We start from the raw sequence: 22,722 nt of genomic DNA, 5'->3' as shown, positions 1-22,722 counted from the left end.
AGAATTTTTGTTAAAAATAGCATTTTTCAAAAAGTACTATTTCTACTACCTTTTCACAAAAAGGTTATTATTAACTACTTTATTGCAAAAAGTTTATCATAAAATTAGTATTTTTATGTTTGAGCTGTTAAAATTTCATCCTGATAACCTAGTAATATTTATTAAATACTACTTTTTTTATAGTACAATTTTTACTACTTTTTTCAAAAAGTGTATTTTATGATAAATATTGAAGATTTATATCTAAATTATTGATTCTTTTGTTTTTAAAGAGATTTTGTAAAAAGTAGTACTTTTTACTACTTTTTTTCAAAAATTGCATTTAATGATGGAAATAGTTGATTGACGTTCCCAAACATTAGATTTCAGTTAAATTCAAGTAAAATTATAATTTTTTAAAAGGTAGTATTTCTACTACTTTTTTTTAAAATTGGAATTTCTACAACTTTTTTTAGTTTTTTGTTTCAGAAATTTCATAAAAACTTTGGGAAAAGCAAAAAAGTCCAAGTTTAATCCTTCGAGCCGGATTTGAACCAGCGACCTATGGATGTCTGCATAGAGTGTTGGATTCGCTGCTTTTTAAGGGCAGCGAAAGCGAATCAAATATTGATGGGGGTTTTATGCATTCCGTTAACTACAGTCCACCGCTCTACCAACTGAGCTATCGAAGGCAGTTGTGGGTAAACAGTGCGTTAATTAATTTAAAAAATACACACAATACTCGCACACACACAGAAAATGAATCATGCAATTAGGCAAATTAAATATGTACGTTCGATGATCATCATGACGATGATTCATTTGTCAGCTATGTGAACTAATAGCTGAGTACTACTGGACAAAGAAAACAAACAAAATAATCAAATAGTAAGACTTTTTAAGCAGTATTATAAGACTTTAAGGTAAAAGTGGCTCCATATTAGAATTAAAAAAGTGTTGACTTGGATTTAGAAAAAAAAAAATAGTTTTAAATCCTTCGAGCCGGATTTGAACCAGCGACCTATGGATGTCTGCATAGAAAGTGTAGGAATCGCTGCTTTTTGAGGGCAGCGAAAGCGAACGAAAAGTAAGATGGTTTTTATGCATCCCGTTAACTACAGTCCACCGCTCTACCAACTGAGCTATCGAAGGCAGTTGACAGCGGACAGTGCGTAAAAGAATTTAAAGACTAAGTAAGAGTGTCATATAATGACGTGATTCGTTTTAGTTTAAAGCTGGGTTTAAGAAACACTGGTTTTGTAGATAATAAAAAAAGCATTTAGTTAGATTTGTATAACAGTTAAATGGAGGTTTAATAAAAACTGTAAGTTTTTCAAAAAGTTGATTTTATCCTTCGAGCCGGATTTGAACCAGCGACCTATGGATGTCTGCATAGAAGGTGTAGGAATCGCTGCTTTTTGAGGGCAGCGAAAGCGAACGAAAAGGTAGATGGTTTTTATGCATCCCGTTAACTACAGTCCACCGCTCTACCAACTGAGCTATCGAAGGCGATGTGTGAGCAGACGGTGTATGAAATAATTAAGTTAATCTGAATCATGGAAAAGAAGTGATTCATAATTCATAAGGAAATGACCTTGACAAATGACCAAAAAATAATTTATATTAAATTTAAAAAAAAATCTCTTATAAAACACAATTTAAGGTTTTGCAAGTTAATTTGATAGAAGTTTTATTATAAAAAACTTGTTGAATCCTTCGAGCCGGATTTGAACCAGCGACCTATGGATGTCTGCACAGAGGGGTGTTGGATTCGCTGCTTTTGAGGGCAACGAAAGCGAACGATTTTTTTTTGTTGGTTTTTTGTGCATTCCGTTAACTACAGTCCACCGCTCTACCAACTGAGCTATCGAAGGCAGTTGTGTGCGTACAGAGACTTTATTAATAATAATCACAACGCATGAATCATAATTAACATTTCTTCATTTACTTAAAAATTAAATTAATCTTAAAATAAAAATTATTTTAATCTCTTTAAAATATGACATTTTTAATAATGTTTAAAACCTTAGGGGTGTGCAAAAGTTTATGCAAAAGAAAAAATGATTAATCCTTCGAGCCGGATTTGAACCAGCGACCTATGGATGACTGCACAGAGTGTTGGGATCGCTGCCGGCACCGCGAAAGCCAACGAACAGTATGCGTTTTCTATGCATATCAAACAGTATGCGTTTCTACAGTCCACCGCTCTACCAACTGAGCTATCGTAGGTCATTGCTTTCATATCGAAATGCATTTAGAAATATTTTAAAAGTCATTGAAAAAAGCTTTAAATTATGAATCTTTGGACTTAAAAGCTCAACTGATGCTAAAATGCATTTTCTTTCAAACAAAGTTTGAAATAGGAGGAATTAAAAGCTCAGCCGTTGAAAAAATTACGTTTCAGTTAAAAAAGCTCTACAAAAGCTTTTAATTAAACTCGACTGCACTTAATCACAAGTTTAAATGTTGCAAAAAAAAAAATGCACTTTTGACAACAAAATTATTCTAACAACAAAATTATTCTAATTTAGAATTTTTTTCTATAGGAAAAATTGTGCGTATTCAGAGCTTCTCTCTATAGGAAAAGTTGCTCGGATTCAAAGTAATTCCTATAGGTAAAGCTGCTCTGATTCAGAGCTCTTTTCTAAGCTGCTCTGATTCAGAGATCTTTTCTATAGGAAAAGTTATTCTAGTTCAGAGCTTTTTCTATGGGAAAAGTTGCTCTGATTTAGAGCTTTTTCTATAGGAATAGTTGTTCTAATTCAGAGCTATTTTCTATAGGAAAAGTTGCTTTTATTCAGAGCTCCTTTCTATAGAAAAACTTGCTCTGCTTCAGGTCTCTTTTCTATAAGAAAGGCAGCTCTGATTCAGAGGTTTTTCTATGGGAAAAGTTGCTCTGATTCAGAGCTTTTTTTAAAGGAAAAGTTATTCTAATAAAGAGCTATTTTCTATAGGAAAAATTGCTTCGATTCAGAGCTCCTTTCTAAAAGAAAGGTAGCTCTGATTCAGAGCTATTTTCTATAGGAAAAGTTGCTTTTATTCAGAGCTCCTTTCTATAGAAAAACTTGCTCTGCTTCAGGTCTCTTTTCTATAAGAAAGGTAGCTCTGATTCAGAGGTTTTTCTATGGGAAAAGTTGCTCTGATTCAGAGCTTTTTCTAAAGGAAAAGTTATTCTAATAAAGAGCTATTTTCTATAGGAAAAATTGCTTCGATTCAGAGCTCCTTTCTAAAAGAAAGGTAGCGCTGATTCAGAGCTCATTTCTAAAGGAAAAGTTGCTCTGATTCAGAGCTCTCTTCTATATTAGAAGTTGCTCAGATTCAGAGCTCTTTTCTATAGGTAAAGTTGCTCTGATTCAGAGCTCTCTTCTATACTAAAAGTTGCTCTGATTCTGAGCTCTTCTCTATAGGAATAGTTACTCTGATTCAGAACACTTTTCTGTAGGAAAAATTGCTCTGATTCAGAGCTCTTTTCTATATGAAATGTTGCTCATATTCAGAGCTCTTTTCTATAGAAAAAGATTCTCAGATTGAGAGCGGTTTTCTATAGGAAAAGTTGTTTTGATTAAGAGCTCTTCTCTGTAGAAAAAGTTGCTCTGCTTAAGAGCTCTTTTCTATAGGAAAAGTTGCTCTGCTTAAGAGCTCTTTTCTATAGGAAAAGTTGCTCTCATTGAGAGATATTTTCTATAGGAAAATTTGCACAAATTGCATTTTCTTTGATAAAAAGCTTTTTACAAAAAATTGCATCAAATTATTCCTTAACTAAAGAATATAACAATTTAAGTAGAGATAGGAAATAACGGTATAAAAAGTAATCGTTATTATCCTTCGAGCCGGATTTGAACCAGCGACCTATGGATGTCTGTACAGAGGGGTGTTGGATTCGCTGCTTTTGAGGGCAACGAAAGCGAACGAATTTTTCTGATGGTTTTTTGTACATTCCGTTAACTACAGTCCACCGCTCTACCAACTGAGCTATCGAAGGCAGTTGAGTTTAGCTGGCACAAATGGAATTTTCAGTCTTTTCGATACAAATTTATAAATAACAAAAAATACAAAAATGGAAATAGAGAATTGAAAGCTAAACGAATGAAAAAAAAAACGCACACAGAAAATTATAATATAAACACAAAACTAAAAATAAATTGTATACTGTATAATTATTTAGCTTTTTTAAGGGGGCTAAAGTCAAGTTAAGTTAACGTCATCCCCAGTCAAGCAACCAAATATGAATTCAAACAGATGGGGCCATGGTATGAATATTAAATGTACTAATACCCCACCAGCTTCCCCTCCTCATGCATTGCAATACTCATATGAAATTGTGCATGAATCGAAAACAGAGACTCTCAAAAAAACAACAACAAACACACACTTCCCCAACAATGACCTCCACAAACATTGAAAAACAGCCATTTAAATAACTGCAAATATTCTCCTACTTTGTCCGCAAGCAAACACACACTCAAACAAACTCATATAAAACTTTCTCTCTTACACGAATTTGTACACACATTCAGACATTCGTTCATTCAGCATTTACTTCGTTTGTTTCCTCTTTCCAATTTCTTGAGAAATTGTTGTTGTTTTGGCTGTTTTTTTTCTTTTCAGTGAATGGAGCTTTTGTTTTGTATTGTTGTTGTTTGTATGCGAGTGTGTTTTGAATAGAGAGTTTCATTTGGAATTTGTATTTGATCGTTTGCCTTTTATGCTTTTACTTTTTATTGTTGTGTATTTGTTTTTGTTTTTTTTTTAATTTCTATTACTATTTGCGTTTTATATATCATTTTTGCCGAACTTCTCTTAAGACCTTCGATAGCTCAGTTGGTAGAGCGGTGGACTGTAGTGTTGTCAACATTAATATGTAGAAATCCATAGGTCGCTGGTTCAAATCCGGCTCGAAGGATTATTTTTTTTTTTTATATTTTATTTTTTCATTATTAAAATTAAAATTTTTCCTCAAAATTCTAAAATAGAAAAAATATTTGGTACTTTCTACAAAATGTACTTAATTTATAAAATACTAAAATTTCAACTTTTCTGTAGGAAAAGTTACTCTGATTCAGAGTAATTTTCTATAGGAAAAGTTACTCTGAATCAGAGCAATTTTCGAAAGGAAAAGTTACTCTGATTCAGAGTAATTTTCGATAGGAAAAGTTACTCTGATTCAGAGTAATTTTATATAGGAAAAGTTACTGATTCAGAGTAATTTTCTATAGGAAAAGTTACTCTGATTCAGAGTAATTTTCTATAGGAAAAGTTACTCAGATTCAGAGTAATTTTCTATAGGAAAAGTTACTCTGATTCAGAGTAATTTTCTATAGGAAAAGTTACTCTGATTCAGAGTAATTTTCTATAGAAAAAGTTACTCTGATTCAGAGTAAATTTCTATAGAAAAAGTTACTCTGATTCAGAGTAATTTTCTATAGGAAAAGTTACTCTGATTCAGAGTAATTTTCTATAGGAAAAGTTACTCTGATTCAGAGTAATTTTCTATAGGAAAAGTTACTCTTATTCAGAGTAATTTTCTATAGGAAAAGTTACTCTGATTCAGAGTAATTTTCTATAGGAAAAGTTACTCTGATTCAGAGTAATTTTCTATAGGAAAAGTTACTCTGATTCAGAGTAATTTCCTATAGGAAAAGTTACTCTGATTCAGAGTAATTTTCTATAGGAAAAGTTACTCTGATTCAGAGTAATTTTCTATAGGAAAAGTTACTCTGATTCAGAGTAATTTTCTATAGGAAAAGTTACTCTGATTCAGAGTAATTTTCTTTAGGAAAAGTTGCTCTGATTCAGAGTAATTTTCTATAGGAAAAGTTACTCTGATTCAGAGTAATTTTCTATAGGAAAAGTTACTCTGATTCAGAGTAATTTTCTATGGGAAAAGTTACTCTGATTCAGAGTAATTTTCTATAGGAAAAGTTACTCTGATTCAGAGTAATTTTCTATGGGAAAAGTTACTCTGATTCAGAGTAATTTTCTATAGGAAAAGTTACTCTGATTCAGAGTAATTTTCTATGGGAAAAGTTACTCTGATTCAGAGTAATTTTCTATAGGAAAAGTTACTCTGATTCAGAGTAATTTTCTATAGGAAAAGTTACTCTGATTCAGAGTAATTTTCTATAGGAAAAGTTACTCTGATTCAGAGTAATTTTCTATAGAAAAAGTTACTCTGATTCAGAGTAATTTTCTATAGGAAAAAGTTACTCTGATTCAGAGTAATTTTCTATAGGAAAAGTTACTCTGATTCAGAGTAATTTTCTATAGGAAAAGTTACTCTGATTCAGAGTAATTTTCTATAGGAAAAGTTACTCTGATTCAGAGTAATTTTCTATAGGAAAAGTTACTCTGATTCAGAGTAATTTTCTATAGGAAAAGTTACTCTGATTCAGAGTAATTTTCTATAGGAAAAGTTACTCTGATTCAGAGTAATTTTCTATAGGAAAAGTTACTCTGATTCAGAGTAATTTTCTATAGGAAAAGTTACTCTGATTCAGAGTAATTTTCTATAGGAAAAGTTACTCTGATTCAGAGTAATTTTCTATAGGAAAAGTTACTCTGATTCAGAGTAATTTTCTATAGGAAAAGTTACTCTGATTCAGAGTAATTTTCTATAGGAAAAGTTACTCTGATTCAGAGTAATTTTCTATGGGAAAAGTTACTCTGATTCAGAGTAATTTTCTATAGGAAAAGTTACTCTGATTCAGAGTAATTTTCTATGGGAAAAGTTACTCTGATTCAGAGTAATTTTCTATAGGAAAAGTTACTCTGATTCAGAGTAATTTTCTATGGGAAAAGTTACTCTGATTCAGAGTAATTTTCTATAGGAAAAGTTACTCTGATTCAGAGTAATTTTCTATAGGAAAAGTTACTCTGATTCAGAGTAATTTTCTATAGGAAAAGTTACTCTGAATCAGAGCAATTTTCGAAAGGAAAAGTTACTCTGATTCAGAGTAATTTTCTATAGGAAAAGTTACTCTGATTCAGAGTAATTTTCTATAGGAAAAGTTAGTCTGATACAGAGTAATTTTCTATAGGAAGAGTTACTCTGATTCAGAGTAATTTTCTTTAGGAAAAGTTGCTCTGATTCAGAGTAATTTTCTATAGGAAAAGTTACTCTGATTCAGAGTAATTTTCTATAGGAAAAGTTACTCTGATTCAGAGTAATTTTCTATGGGAAAAGTTACTCTGATTCAGAGTAATTTTCTATAGGAAAAGTTACTCTGATTCAGAGTAATTTTCTATGGGAAAAGTTACTCTGATTCAGAGTAATTTTCTATAGGAAAAGTTACTCTGATTCAGAGTAATTTTCTATAGGAAAAGTTACTCTGATTCAGAGTAATTTTCTATAGGAAAAGTTACTCTGATTCAGAGTAATTTTCTATAAGAAAAGTTACTCTGATTCACAGTACTTTTCTATAGAAAAAGTAACTTTGATTCAGATAGGCTTGCCAGACGTACAGTTTTAAGCAGTACGCGTACTTTTTTTTAGTAATTGTACTTTTAACTGCATAACCCCTAAAGAAGTACGCAAATGTACTTCTTTTTAGTATTTGTACTTCTTTTTGTACTTTTTTTATTTTACCATAATTGTATAGGCGTAGATATGACCATAGACAAATATTCTATAGAATCGCTATTTAAGTACTTATTAGATAATTAGTTTATTCCCTAAAGGGGCCGAATTTGAAAAAAGTACCAGACACCTGTCCGCTTATTTTTTAAACTGTTTTTGTATCTTTTATAGTTTAGGAGATATGAGGTTACCGAATTTACCCGTTTTTACCCCCTAAGCATTCGAATTTCCAAATAGATCGTCTTAGTGGATCTATTTGGTGGGAGACCAACCTCCTGTCCAAATTTCAGCTCTTTAGCTTCAACCGTTTAGGCTGTGCGATGATGAATCAGTCAGTCAGTAACGTTAGAATTTTATATATATATAGATAACACGCGAATATTAAAAAATGATTTGTAGTTGGATTAATTTTAAATTTATTTGTCATAAATTAGTTTTCAATTGAGTTTGTTATGAAAAATCATAACAACCAATGTCAATCTAGCGTTTTTAGAACAATTTTATTAAAATTTTTAGAAAATAAACAATTGTACTGCTTTTTTAACTATGATGTACGTTTTTTGTTGATTTTAAATCTGGCAAGCCTAGATTCACAGTACTTTTCTATATTATCTATAGATAGAAGTTACTCTGATTCAGAACAAAAATTTACTAATACAATAGCATTTTAGGTCATTTTTTTAACACGGTGATGACATTGCAGGCAAGTACTTACCACGCTCGCTAACAAATAAGGAGTTAGATAAGTACTTACTACGATCGCCTGCAAATAATGAGTTAAGTAGTTTTGTTTTTGAGAAAAAAATGCCTATGAGGATGCGTCTATAAAATTTCACAAAAAATTTATTACAAAATTTGAAAACAATATGTCACGTCTGAAAAGTAAATCGAGGGACTATATTCAATAGTCGCTATCTGTAATTTGCATGAAAATGAGATTTTGATGGCAAAATATCCAGAAAACAATCCCCCATCAGTGATATAATGTTCAAAGACAAAACCCTATTTCTGGCAATTTTGTGGCATTTTGAAATTTTTTCTATCTTAAAAAAAGAAAAAATTCTGAATGCAAAACTCTCTATCTATTCCAAAAATTGCTTTAAACTCTATCCCTTTGGATAATTTTCTGTTGTTGTATGAAAAGATGTTGTTTTAAATCATCTTTACAGACAAAGATTTAATTATTAACGACTTTTTAAAATGCTATTTTTTTTAAAGATATTTATGTTTTTTTTTTGCAATTTTTAAAAGTGAAAAAGTACAACTTGGAAAACAATTTTTTGTTGTGGCAACACTGATTGTGCTTCAGCTGAGATTGATGATGTTTAAATAAAAGCTTTTAGTGAAAATAGCACTAAGGTCTAATTAAGAACAGTGGCTCTTGATTAAAAGCTTTTTTTTGCAACGTGACTTTGATGATATTTATAAATGCATTTTTATTTGGATGCAACTGCCTTCGATAGCTCAGTTGGTAGAGCGGTGGACTGTAGAAACCAGCATAAGCTGCTTGGCATTAATGCATGTACCGTTGGATTTCGATTAGATAACCAACACTCTATGCAGTCATCCACAGGTCGCCAGTTCAAATCCGGCTCGAAGGACCAAACAAACCATTTTTTTAACATTTTTTGGCATTAATTGATATTAACCTCAAGTTTATTTTATATCCGGCTTATGTGTTGCGTAGCAAGCGAACCAACAATCTATGCAGTCATACACAGGTCGGTGGTTCAATGGCAAACCAGCTCGAAAGACCAAACCCTTGTTTTAACAGTTTTTAACATAAACTGGTATAGAAATTGATAATTTCAAGAATTTATAGATTGCAATGTCGATTTCCGTCTATTTGTCTGTCCATATGTTTAATCGCATGTGTGTTGAATCAGAACAGTGCAGAGAAAAAGTCAACATGATTCAAAGTACTTTTCTATAAGAAAAGTTAACCTGATTCAGAGTACTTTTCTATAAGAAAAGTTAACCTGATTTACAGTACTTCTCTATAGCAAAAGTTACTCTGATTCAGAGTAATTTCTATTTGAAAAGTTACTCTGATTCGGGGTAATTTCTATAGAAAAAGTTACTCTGATTCAGAGTAATTTTCTATAGTAAAAGTTATTCTGATTTAGAGCAATTTTCTAAAGGAAGAGTTAATCTGATTCAAAGTAATTTTCTATAGGAAAAGTTAACCTTATTCAGAGTACTTCTCGATAGCAAAAATTTCTCTAATTTAGAGTAATTTTCTATAGGAAAAGTTACTCCGATTCACAGTAATTTTCTATAGGAAAAATTACTCCGATTCAGAATACTTTTCTATAGGAAAAGTTACACTGATTCAGAGTAATTTTCTATAGGAAAAATTACTCCGATTCAGAATACTTTTCTATAGGAAAAGTTACACTGATTCAGAGTAATTTTCTATAGGAAAAATTACTCCGATTCAGAATACTTTTCTATAGAAAAAGTTACACTGATTCAGAGTAATTTTCTATAGGGAAAGTTACTCTGATTCAGAGTAATTGTCTATAGGAAAAGTTACTTTGATTCAGAGTAATTTTCTATAGGAAAAGTTACTCTGATTCAGAGTAATTTTCTATAGGAAAAGTTATTCTGATTCAGAGTAATTTTCTATAGGAAAAGTTAGTCCGATTCAGAGTACTTTTCTATAAGAAAAGTTACCCCAATTCAGAGTAGTTACTTTGATTCAGAGTAATTTTCTATAGGAAAAGTTACTCTGATTCAGAGTAATTTTCTATAGAAAAATTTACTCTGATTCAGAGTAATTTTCTATAGAAAAATTTACTCTGATTCAGAGTAATTTTCTATAGAAAAATTTACTCTGATTCAGAGTAATTTTCTATAGAAAAATTTACTCTGATTCAGAGTAATTTTCTATAGAAAAATTTACTCTGATTCAGAGTAATTTTCAATAGAAAAATTTACTCTGATTCAGAGTAATTTTCTATAGAAAAATTTACTCTGATTCAGAGTAATTTTCTATAGAAAAATTTACTCTGATTCAGAGTAATTTTCTATAGAAAAATTTACTCTGATTCAGAGTAATTTTCTATAGAAAAATTACTCCGATTCAGAATACTTTTCTATAGAAAAAGTTACTCTGATTCAGAGTAATTTTCTATAGGAAAAGTTACTTTGATTCCGAGTAATTTTCTATAGAAAAAGTTACTCTGATTCAGAGTAATTTTCTATAGGAAAAGTTACTTTGATTCAGAGTAATTTTCTATAGGAAAATTTACTCTGATTCAGAGTAATTTTCTATAGGGAAAGTTACTCTGATTCAGAGTAATTTTCTATAGGAAAAGTTACTCCGATTCAGAGTAATTTTCTATAGAAAAAGTAAATCTGATTCAGAGTAAATTTCTATAGAAAAAGTAACTCTGATTCAGAGTAATTTTCTATAGGAAAAGTTACTCTGATTCAGAGTAATTTTCTATAGAAAAAGTAACTCTGATTCAGAGTAAATTTCTATAGGAAAAGTTAGTCCGATTCAGACTACTTTTCTATAAGAAAAGTTACCCCAATTCAGAGTAATTTTCTATAGGAAAAGTTACTTTGATTCAGAGTAATTTTTTATAGGAAAAGTTACTCCGATTCAGAGTAATTTTCTATAGGAAAAATTACTCCGATTCAGAATACTTTTCTATAGGAAAAGTTACTCTGATTCAGAATACTTTTCTATAGGAAAAGTTACTCTGATTCAGAGTAATTTTCTATAGGAAAAGTTACTTTGATTCAGAGTAAATTTCTATAGGAAAAGTTAGTCCGATTCAGACTACTTTTCTATAAGAAAAGTTACCCCAATTCAGAGTAATTTTCTATAGGAAAAGTTACTTTGATTCAGAGTAATTTTCTATAGGAAAAGTTACTCTGATTCAGAGTAATTTTCTATAGAAAAATTTACTCTGATTCAGAGTAATTTTCTATAGAAAAATTTACTCTGATTCAGAGTAATTTTCTATAGAAAAATTACTCCGATTCAGAATACTTTTCTATAGGAAAAGTTACTCTGATTCAGAGTAATTTTCTATAGGAAAAGTTATTTTGATTCCGAGTAATTTTCTATAGAAAAAGTTACTCTGAATCAGAGTAAATTTTTCTATAGAAAATTACTCTGAATCAGAGTAAATTTTTCTATAGAAAATTACTCTGAATCAGAGTAAATTTTTCTATAGAAAATTACTCTGAATCAGAGTAAATTTTTCTATAGAAAATTACTCTGAATCAGAGTAACTTTTCCTATAGAAAATTACTCTGAATCGAAGTAACTTTTCCTATAGAAAATTACTCTGAATCAGAGTAACTTTTCCTATAGAAAAGTATTCTGAATCAGAGTAACTTTTCCTATAGAAAAGTATTCTGAATCGGAGTAATTTTTCCTATAGAAAATTACTCTGAATCGGAGTAACTTTTCCTATAAAAAATTACTCTGAATCAAAGTAACTTTTCCTATAGAAAATTACTCTGAATTGGGGTAACTTTTCTTATAGAAAAGTAGTCTGAATCGGACTAACTTTTCCTATAGAAATTTACTCTGAATCAGAGTTACTTTTTCTATAGAAAATTACTCTGAATCAGAGTAACTTTTCCTATAGAAAATTACTCTGAATCAGAGTTACTTTTTCTATAGAAATTTACTCTGAATCAGATTTACTTTTTCTATAGAAAATTACTCTGAATCGGAGTAACTTTTCCTATAGAAAATTACTCTGAATCAGAGTAACTTTCCCTATAGAAAATTACTCTGAATCAGAGTAACTTTTCCTATAGAAAATTACTCTGAATCAAAGTAACTTTTCCTATAGAAAATTACTCTGAATCAGAGTAACTTTTTCTATAGAAAATTACTCGGAATCAAAGTAACTTTTCCTATAGAAAATTACTCTGAATCAGAGTAACTTTTTCTATAGAAAAGTATTCTGAATCGGAGTAATTTTTCTATAGAAAATTACTCTGAATCAGAGTAAATTTTTCTATAGAAAATTACTCTGAATCAGAGTAAATTTTTCTATAGAAAATTACTCTGAATCAGAGTAAATTTTTCTATTGAAAATTACTCTGAATCAGAGTAAATTTTTCTATAGAAAATTACTCTGAATCAGAGTAAATTTTTCTATAGAAAATTACTCTGAATCAGAGTAAATTTTTCTATAGAAAATTACTCTGAATCAGAGTAAATTTTTCTATAGAAAATTACTCTGAATCAGAGTAAATTTTTCTATAGAAAATTACTCTGAATCAGAGTAAATTTTTCTATAGAAAATTACTCTGAATCAGAGTAACTTTTCCTATAGAAAATTACTCTGAATCAAAGTAACTTTTCCTATAGAAAATTACTCTGAATTGGGGTAACTTTTCTTATAGAAAAGTACTCTGAATCGGACTAACTTTTCCTATAGAAAATTACTCTGAATCAGAATAACTTTTCCTATAGAAAATTACTCTGAATCAGAGTAACTTTTCCTATAGAAAATTACTCTGAATCAAAGTAACTTTTCCTATAGACAATTACTCTGAATCAGAGTAATTTTCCCTATAGAAAATTACTCTGAATCAGTGTAACTTTTTCTATAGAAAAGTATTCTGAATCGGAGTAATTTTTCCTATAGAAAATTACTCTGAATCAGTGTAACTTTTCCTATAGAAAAGTATTCTGAATCGGAGTAATTTTTCCTATAGAAAATTACTCTGAATCAGTGTAACTTTTCCTATAGAAAAGTATTCTGAATCGGAGTAATTTTTCCTATAGAAAATTACTGTGAATCGGAGTAACTTTTCCTATAGAAAATTACTCTAAATTAGAGAAATTTTTGCTATCGAGAAGTACTCTGAATAAGGTTAACTTTTCCTATAGAAAATTACTTTGAATCAGATTAACTCTTCCTTTAGAAAATTGCTCTAAATCAGAATAACTTTTACTATAGAAAATTACTCTGAATCAGAGTAACTTTTTCTATAGAAATTACCCCGAATCAGAGTAACTTTTCAAATAGAAATTACTCTGAATCAGAGTAACTTTTGCTATAGAGAAGTACTGTAAATCAGGTTAACTTTTCTTATAGAAAAGTACTCTGAATCAGGTTAACTTTTCTTATAGAAAAGTACTTTGAATCATGTTGACTTTTTCTCTGCACTGTTCTGATTCAACACACATGCGATTAAACATATGGACAGACAAATAGACGGAAATCGACATTGCAATCTATAAATTCTTGAAATTATCAATTTCTATACCAGTTTATGTTAAAAACTGTTAAAACAAGGGTTTGGTCTTTCGAGCTGGTTTGCCATTGAACCACCGACCTGTGTATGACTGCATAGATTGTTGGTTCGCTTGCTACGCAACACATAAGCCGGATATAAAATAAACTTGAGGTTAATATCAATTAATGCCAAAAAATGTTAAAAAAATGGTTTGTTTGGTCCTTCGAGCCGGATTTGAACTGGCGACCTGTGGATGACTGCATAGAGTGTTGGTTATCTAATCGAAATCCAACGGTACATGCATTAATGCCAAGCAGCTTATGCTGGTTTCTACAGTCCACCGCTCTACCAACTGAGCTATCGAAGGCAGTTGCATCCAAATAAAAATGCATTTATAAATATCATCAAAGTCACGTTGCAAAAAAAAGCTTTTAATCAAGAGCCACTGTTCTTAATTAGACCTTAGTGCTATTTTCACTAAAAGCTTTTATTTAAACATCATCAATCTCAGCTGAAGCACAATCAGTGTTGCCACAACAAAAAATTGTTGTCCAAGTTGTACTTTTTCACTCTGATTCAGTGTAATTTTCTATAGGAAAAGTTACTCTGATTCAGAGTAATTTTCTATAGGAAAAGTTAGTCCGATTCAGAGTACTTTTCTATAAGAAAAGTTACCCCAATTCAGAGTAATTTTCTATAGGAAAAATTACTCCGATTCAGAGTAATTTTCTATAGGAAAAATTACTCCGATTCAGAATACTTTTCTATAGAAAAAGTTACTCTAATTCAGAGTAATTTTCTATAGGAAAAGTTACTTTGATTCAGAGTAATTTTCTATAGAAAAAGTTACTCTGATTCAGAGTAATTTTCTATAGGAAAAGTTACTCTGATTCAGAGTAATTTTCTATAGGAAAAGTTACTCTGATTCAGAGTAATTTTCTATAGGAAAAGTTACTCTGATTCAGAGTAATTTTCTATAGAAAAAGTTAGTCCGATTCAGAGTACTTTTCTATAAGAAAAGTTACCCCAATTCAGAGTAATTTTCTATAGGAAAAGTTACTTTGATTCAGAGTAGTTTTCTATAGGAAAAGTTACTCCGATTCAGAGTAATTTTCTATAGAAAAAGTAACTCTGATTCAGAGTAAATTTCTAAAGAAAAACAAACTCTGATTCAGAGTAATTTTCTATAGGAAAAGTTACTCTAATTCAGAGTAATTTTCTATAGGAAAAGTTACTTTGATTCAGAGTAATTTTCTATAGAAAAAGTTACTCTGATTCAGAGTAATTTTCTATAGGAAAAGTTACTCTGATTCAGAGCAAATTTCTATAGGAAAAGATACTCTGATTCAGAATAATTTTCTATAGGAAAAGTTACTCTGATTCAGAGTAAATTTCGATAGGAAAAGTTACTCTGATTCAGAATAATTTTCTATAGAAAAAGTAACTCTGATTCAGAGTAATTTTCTATAGAAAAAGTAACTCTTATTCAGAGTAAATTTCTATAGGAAAAGTTACTCTGATTGAGAGTAATTTTCTATAGGAAAGGTTAGTTCGATTCAGAGTACTTTTCTATAAGAAAAGTTACCCCAATTCGGAGTAATTTTCTAAGGAAAATTTACTTTGATTCAGAGTAATTTTCTATAGTAGAAGTTACTCTCTGATTCAAAATAATATTTCATAGGAATAGTTACTCTGATTAAGAGTACATTTCTATAGGAAACGTTGATCTGATTCAGAGTACTTTTCTAAAGGAAAAGTTACTCTGATTAAGAGTACTTTTCTATAATAAAAGTTACTCTGATTCACAGTACTTTTCTACAGAAAAAGTAACTTTGATTCACATAGGCTTGCCAGACGTACAGTTTTCAGCAGTACGCGTACTTTTTTTTAATAATTGTACTTTTAACTGCATTAACCCGTCAATGCACTTATTCGATGACTTTATCCAGCCCCACTATGGAACGATTAAAAAAAAAAACGATCCTGCCATTCTAATTTTTCGTCGCATGGTTGCTAATTTTTCGTAAATGAAGTATCTGAGGAAGTTGGAAGAAAGTAATAATTGATATGTTTTAAATAAAAAAAGAGCTAAATGACAAATTTGAATAACAAAATTAAATTGTATGGGTTTTTAGAACGTTTTTCTAGCAAAATATCTGTTCGGGTTCTCGGTAATTTGTAACAAATTGTTACTATATTCCGTTAGCGTACTTTACAAAATTTGCAACGAAAGAGTTTGAGAAGTACCAAAAATGGGTATAATTTTCACCACTTAAACGTGCGAATATCCAAAAAGTACTAAATTCAATTTTTTATTTTTTCGTTAAGTTATGGAGGAGTCAAAAATATTTTTTGAATGTTCACTGGTTTAAAAGATACATGGGTTGCAAAAAAAGTACCAAAATACAGTTTTTACCCGTTTATTCCCTAAAGGGGCCGAATTTGAAAAAAGTACCAGACACCTGTCCGCTTATTTTTTAAATGAACGACGATAAGCTTTAAACTGTTTTTGTATCTTTTATAGTTTAGGAGATATGAGGTTACCGAATTTACCCGTTTTTACCCCCTAAGCATTCGAATTTCCAAATAGATCGTCTTAGTGGATCTATTTGGTGGGAGACCAACCTCCTGTCCAAATTTCAGCTCTTTAGCTTCAACCGTTTAGGCTGTGCGATGATGAATCAGTCAGTCAGTAACGTTAGAATTTTATATATATATAGATAACACGCGAATATTAAAAAATGATTTGTAGTTGGATTAATTTTAAATTTATTTGTCATAAATTAGTTTTCAATTGAGTTTGTTATGAAAAATTATAAATTATATCTAGCGTTTTTAGAACAATTTTATTAAAATTTTTAGAAAATAAACAATTGTACTGCTTTTTTAACTATGTACGTTTTTTGTTGATTTCAAATCTGGCAAGCCTAGATTCACAGTACTTTTCTATATTATCTATAGATAGAAGTTACTCTGATTCAGAACAAAAATTTACTAATACAATAGCATTTTAGGTCATTTTTTTAACACAGTGATGACATTGCAGGCAAGTACTTACCACGCTCGCTAACAAATAAGGAGTTAGATAAGTACTTACTACGATCGCCTGCAAATAATGAGTTAAGTAGTTTTGTTTTTGAGAAAAAAATGCCTATGAGGATGCGTCTATAAAATTTCACAAAAAATTTATTACAAAATTTGAAAACAATATGTCACGTCTGAAAAGTAAATCGAGGGACTATATTCAATAGTCGCTATCTGTAATTTGCATGAAAATGAGATTTTGATGGCAAAATATCCAGAAAAGAATCCCGCATCAGTGATATAATGTTCAAAGACAAAACCCTATTTCTGGCAATTTTGTGGCATTTTGAAATTTTTTCTATCTTATTTCTGAATGCAAAACTCTCTATCTATTCCAAAAATTGCTTTAAACTCTATCCCTTTGGATAATTTTCTGTTGTTGTATGAAAAGATGTTGTTTTAAATCATCTTTACAGACAAAGATTTAATTATTAACGACTTTTTAAAATGCTATTTTTTTTAAAGATATTTATGTTTTTTTTTTTTTGCAATTTTTAAAAGTGAAAAAGTACAATTTGGACAACAATTTTTTGTTGTGGCAACACTGATTGTGCTTCAGCTGAGATTGATGATGCTTAAATAAAAGCTTTTAGTGAAAATAGCACTAAGGTCTAATTAAGAACAGTGGCTCTTGATTAAAAGCTTTTTTTTGCAACGTGACTTTGATGATATTTATAAATGCATTTTTATTTGGATGCAACTGCCTTCGATAGCTCAGTTGGTAGAGCGGTGGACTGTAGAAACCAGCATAAGCTGCTTGGCATTAATGCATGTACCGTTGGATTTCGATTAGATAACCAACACTCTATGCAGTCATCCACAGGTCACCAGTTCAAATCCGGCTCGAAGGACCAAACAAACCATTTTTTAACATTTTTTGGCATTAATTGATATTAACCTCAAGTTTATTTTATATCCGGCCTATGTGTTGCGTAGCAAGCAAACCAACAATCTATGCAGTCATACACAGGTCGGTGGTTCAATGGCCAAACCAGCTCGAAAGACCAAACCCTTGTTTTAACAGTTTTTAACATAAACTGGTATAGAAATTGATAATTTCAAGAATTTATAGATTGCAATGTCGATTTCCGTCTATTTGTCTGTCCATATGTTTAATCGCATGTGTGTTGAATCAGAACAGTGCAGAGAAAAAGTCAACATGATTCACAGAGAGTACTTTTTATAGTTAACCTGATTCAGAGTACTTTTCTATAAGAAAAGTTAACCTGATTTACAGTACTTCTCTATAGCAAAAGATACTCTGATTCGGGGTAATTTCTATAGAAAAAGTTACTCTGATTCAGAGTAATTTTCTATAGTAAAAGTTATTCTGATTTAGAGCAATTTTCTAAAGGAAGAGTTAATCTGATTCAAAGTAATTTTCCATAGGGAAAGTTAACCTTATTCAGAGTACTTCTCGATTTCAAAAATTTCTCCAATTTAGAGTTATTTTCTATAGGAAAAGTTACTCTGATTTAGAGTAATTTTCTATAGGAAAAGTTACTCCGATTCAGAGTAATTTTCTATAGGAAAAATTACTCCGATTCAGAATAATTTTCTATAGGAAAAGTTACACTGATTCAGAGTAATTTTCTATAGGGAAAGTTACTCTGATTCAGAGTAATTTTCTATAGGAAAAGTTACTCTGATTCAGAGTAATTGTCTATAGGAAAAGTTACTCTGATTCAGAGTAATTGTCTATAGGAAAAGTTACTCTGATTCAGAGTAATTGTCTATAGGAAATGTTACTCTGATTCAGAGTAATTTTCTATAGGAAAAGTTAGTCCGATTCAGAGTACTTTTCTATAAGAAAAGTTACCCCAATTCAGAGTAATTTTCTATAGGAAAATATACTTTGATTCAGGGTAATTTTCTATAGGAAAAGTTACTGTGATTCAGAATACTTTTCTACATGAAAAGTTGCTGTGATTCGGAGTAATTTTCTATAGTAAAAGTTACTCTTTGATTCAAATCATCTTCTATAGGAAAAGAAGCTCTGAATTTTTGTTTTTAAGTTAATATTTCCTATAACTTAGAAAGGGAAAACCCAAAATATTAAATTAATTTCGGACTTATTAAAGACATTTAGTAAATTATGCATATAGAATAAAAGGAAACCTGACCTAGGGTAAACATTTATTGTGTCTATACACAAATTAATTTATTGATATTTTCTAAACGAAAGCTAAAATATTGTGTAAAAGAGTTTCTTGGGAAAAACCCATACAAAAACTCACACACACACAAGTGAAAAACTCTAAATATTACTTTTGTTGTAAAAAAAACCCAGTAGCTTTACTAGAAGAATAAGAAGATTTGAAGGTAATTAATACTGACAGAATACGATTTTTATCCGATTTATTCATTAATTGCAATATTAAATGCAAAAAGAATTTGAATGATTACTTAACATAACACCGGTAATTTGGCGGGTAATCAATTTGTTACTTTAGTCACACTATGTAAGCTATAAGGTAATGAATTGAAAATTTTTTAGAGGTTATTTTAAAAAGTGGATAACAACTGTATCCTTTGTCTAGGAAGTCTGGTACCAAGGAAATCTGTCATGGGGTCTAGTAACCAGAACTGCTGGACAGTTTTTACTACAAACTTTCTTCTACAATCTATAAGGTCTTTGACCGTAAAAGATATATACATATCTGCTGCTATATGTTCAATGTCATTCAACCGAAAAAAGAAACTGCAAAAGAAAGGAAATGTATGAAAACAACAACAAGGACTGATTGAGTCACCGAATGAAAGGAATAAAATATACCCAAAAGAACAACTATAAAAAAATCACTTAAATATAATAAATAAATACGAAAAAAAAAAATAAAGAAAAGGAATGAAATGAAATGAAAGAAAAAATTTTAGAAACCCAGTAAAACTTATTTCATATTGAGTTGATGGTGACAAATACTCTTTCGTTGTTCGAGATAAATTTCTTAAGTGGTCTCTGACTGACTGTCTTGTCTGGTTGACACTTCTTTTCTCTACGGAAATAAAAAAAACACCAAGAAAGGACTAAAAGTGGCAATTTGCTGCTGCTGCTCACAAGTATTTCGATTAAAGTCAATAGATGTTGAAATATTTTCAACAAGAGATTGTTCAGAAAGTAAAGGCATCCAGTCAGTAATTGCCTTTGTTTGGTTTGTTCTGAAGGGTTATTATTTAAAAATAAAGTTTATTTGTTTTAAAAACTCTTTTTCTTTTTCATTGTAGACAAAAAGATAAGTTTTTGTTTTTTATAAAATTGTTTTAAAAAGGGAATGTTTTTATTTATGTTAAAGGAAAAGTTGTCACAAAGTTTGTTGTCTTGTTCCAACTTCAGCTGTTGAAACAGAGGATTTGGGTTCAATAACAACCAAAATCAATTGTATTTAGTAAATATTTAAAAAAAAAATTATAATGGAAAATAAATACAGACTAGAAAACAAATATTTGTGTAGAAAATTGTTTATTTCTGAAATACACATAAATAAAATTTCATTTCAAATCCAAAACTTAAAAAATATTCTGATTTCCAAAAAAAAAAAAATAATAAATTAATAATAATTTTTCCTTTGGGTATAATTCTCTGATAATCTTAATTACAGCCAAACCAAAAAAAAAAACTATTGTTACAAAAAATATTGACCTTTTTATTAAACATTATTATTAATTTCATAGACTAGTTATAGTTTACTAATGACCCAACAAAATTTATTCACAGTCAGGAAAAAAACCATAATCACTTCATATCAACAAATAAACAGCCCCCAAATATCCTGCCTCTAAATCCTGCTACAAAACACAACACAAAAATCTTTCTTCTTTGTGCCATTGTCTGGTTAATGTGGTTCATTTGTTTGGCTGAAAACGGGGGCGGGGGTGGTTAGTTGCAGGGGAGTTGACTAAACTTTAACCGCTTATTTGTTGTTTGTTTATAAAGTTAGTTATTTTTTGTTTTCACCATTATTAATATTAAATTATGTATGTACATTTATTATCACAAAAAAAAAAGAGACATGGAAAAATATTGTGTCTATAAACACTTTTTTATAAACAATGTTATCAACACTTGGCCAAACAAATATTTACGATTTGACAGATGGTCAGACTGACGGACAGACAGACTGATAAAATGGACATATGCATAATAAATGTTATTTAAATAGAAAATGACATTGCACAGCAGGTATGGAAAATTGAAATTTTGAAATAGGTTTTAATGTACTAAACTAAGTAATTTTCCACTAGACTAGAATATAGATCAGACTATAGACTAGACTATAGGCTAGACTATAGACTGGACTATACACTAGACTATAGACTAGACTATAGACTAGACTATAGACTAGACTATAGACTAGACTATAGACTAGACTATAGACGAGACTATAGACGAGACTATAGACTAGACTATAGACTAGACTATAGACTAGACTATAGACTAGACTATAGACTAGACTATAGACTAGACTATAGACTAGACATAGAAACTAGACTATAGACTAGACTATAAGACTAGACTAATAGACTAGACTAGACTATAGACTAGACTATAGACTAGACTATAGACTAGACTATAGACTAGACTATAGACAGACTATAGACTAGACTATAGCCTAGCCTATAGACTAGGAATATAGGCTAGACTATAGACTAGACTATAGACTAGACTATGACTAGACTAAGACTAGACTATAGACTAGACTATAGACTAGACTATAGACTTAGACTATAGACTAGACTATAGACTAGACTATAGTAACTAGACGATAGACTAGACTATAGACTAGACTATGACTAGGACTATAGACTAGACTATAGACTAGACTATAGACTAGACTATAGACTAGACTATAGACTAGACTATAGACTAGACTATGACTAGACTATAGACTAGACTAGACTAGACTATAGACTAGACTATAGACTAGACTATAGACTAGACTATAGACTAGACTATAGACTAGACTATAGACTAGACTATAGACTAGACTATAGACTAGACTATAGACTAGACTATAGACTAGACTATAGACTATAGACTAGATATAGACTAGACTATAGACTAGACTATAGACTAGACTATAGACTAGACTATAGACTAGACTATATACTAGACTATAGACTAGACTATATACTAGACTAGAGACTAGACTATAGACTAGACTATAGACTATGACTAGACTATAGACTAGACTATAGACTAGACTAGACTAGACTATAGACTAGACTATAGACTAGACTATAGACTAGACTATAGACTAGACTATAGACTAGACTATAGACTAGACTATAGACTAGACTATAGACTAGACTATAGACTAGACTATAGACTAGACTATAGACTAGACTATAGACTAGACTATAGACTAGACTATAGACTAGACTATAGACTAGACTATAGACTAGACTATAGACTAGACTATAGACTAGACTATAGACTAGACTATAGACTAGACTATAGACTAGACTATAGACTAGACTATAGACTAGACTATAGACTAGACTATAGACTAGACTATAGACTAGACATAGACTAGACTATAGACTAGACTATAGACTAGACTATAGACTAGACTATAGACTAGACTATAGACTAGACTATAGACTAGACTATAGACTAGACTATAGACTAGACTATAGACTAGACTATAGACTAGACTATAGACTAGACTATAGACTAGACTATAGACTAGACTATAGACTAGACTATAGACTAGACTATAGACTAGACTATAGACTAGACTATAGACTAGACTATAGACTAGACTATAGACTAGACTATAGACTAGACTATAGACTGACTATAGACTAGACTATAGACTAGACTATAGACTAGACTATAGACTAGACTATAGACTAGACTATAG

The 22,722-nt window shown here is 30.3% G+C and overlaps 1 long non-coding RNA gene and 2 other non-coding genes across 3 annotated transcripts in view; 1 reads left to right on the top strand and 2 right to left on the bottom strand.

The window, feature by feature from the left end:
• The window catches only part of LOC119608198, a 167,775-nt gene that overhangs the window by 93,984 nt on the left and 51,069 nt on the right, over positions 1-22,722 (bottom strand). The gene's annotated exons all lie outside the window — the stretch shown is intronic.
• Positions 514-671, bottom strand: Trnay-gua. The gene is made up of 2 exons: positions 635-671; positions 514-549 (listed from the first exon to the last, which is right to left on the bottom strand). It is a non-coding gene; the product is annotated as a tRNA-Tyr (tRNA).
• Trnay-gua lies at positions 4,786-4,882 on the top strand. Its single transcript has 2 exons — positions 4,786-4,822; positions 4,847-4,882. It is a non-coding gene; the product is annotated as a tRNA-Tyr (tRNA).

This window comes from Lucilia sericata, unplaced genomic scaffold (assembly GCF_015586225.1).
Source record: "Lucilia sericata isolate MDLA Ls3-8-SP2 unplaced genomic scaffold, ASM1558622v1 Contig000806F_arrow, whole genome shotgun sequence".
Classification (NCBI taxonomy): domain Eukaryota; kingdom Metazoa; phylum Arthropoda; class Insecta; order Diptera; family Calliphoridae; genus Lucilia; species Lucilia sericata.
The sequence above is the reverse complement of the archived record's forward strand: the minus strand, read 5'-3'. Positions and strand labels throughout refer to the sequence as shown.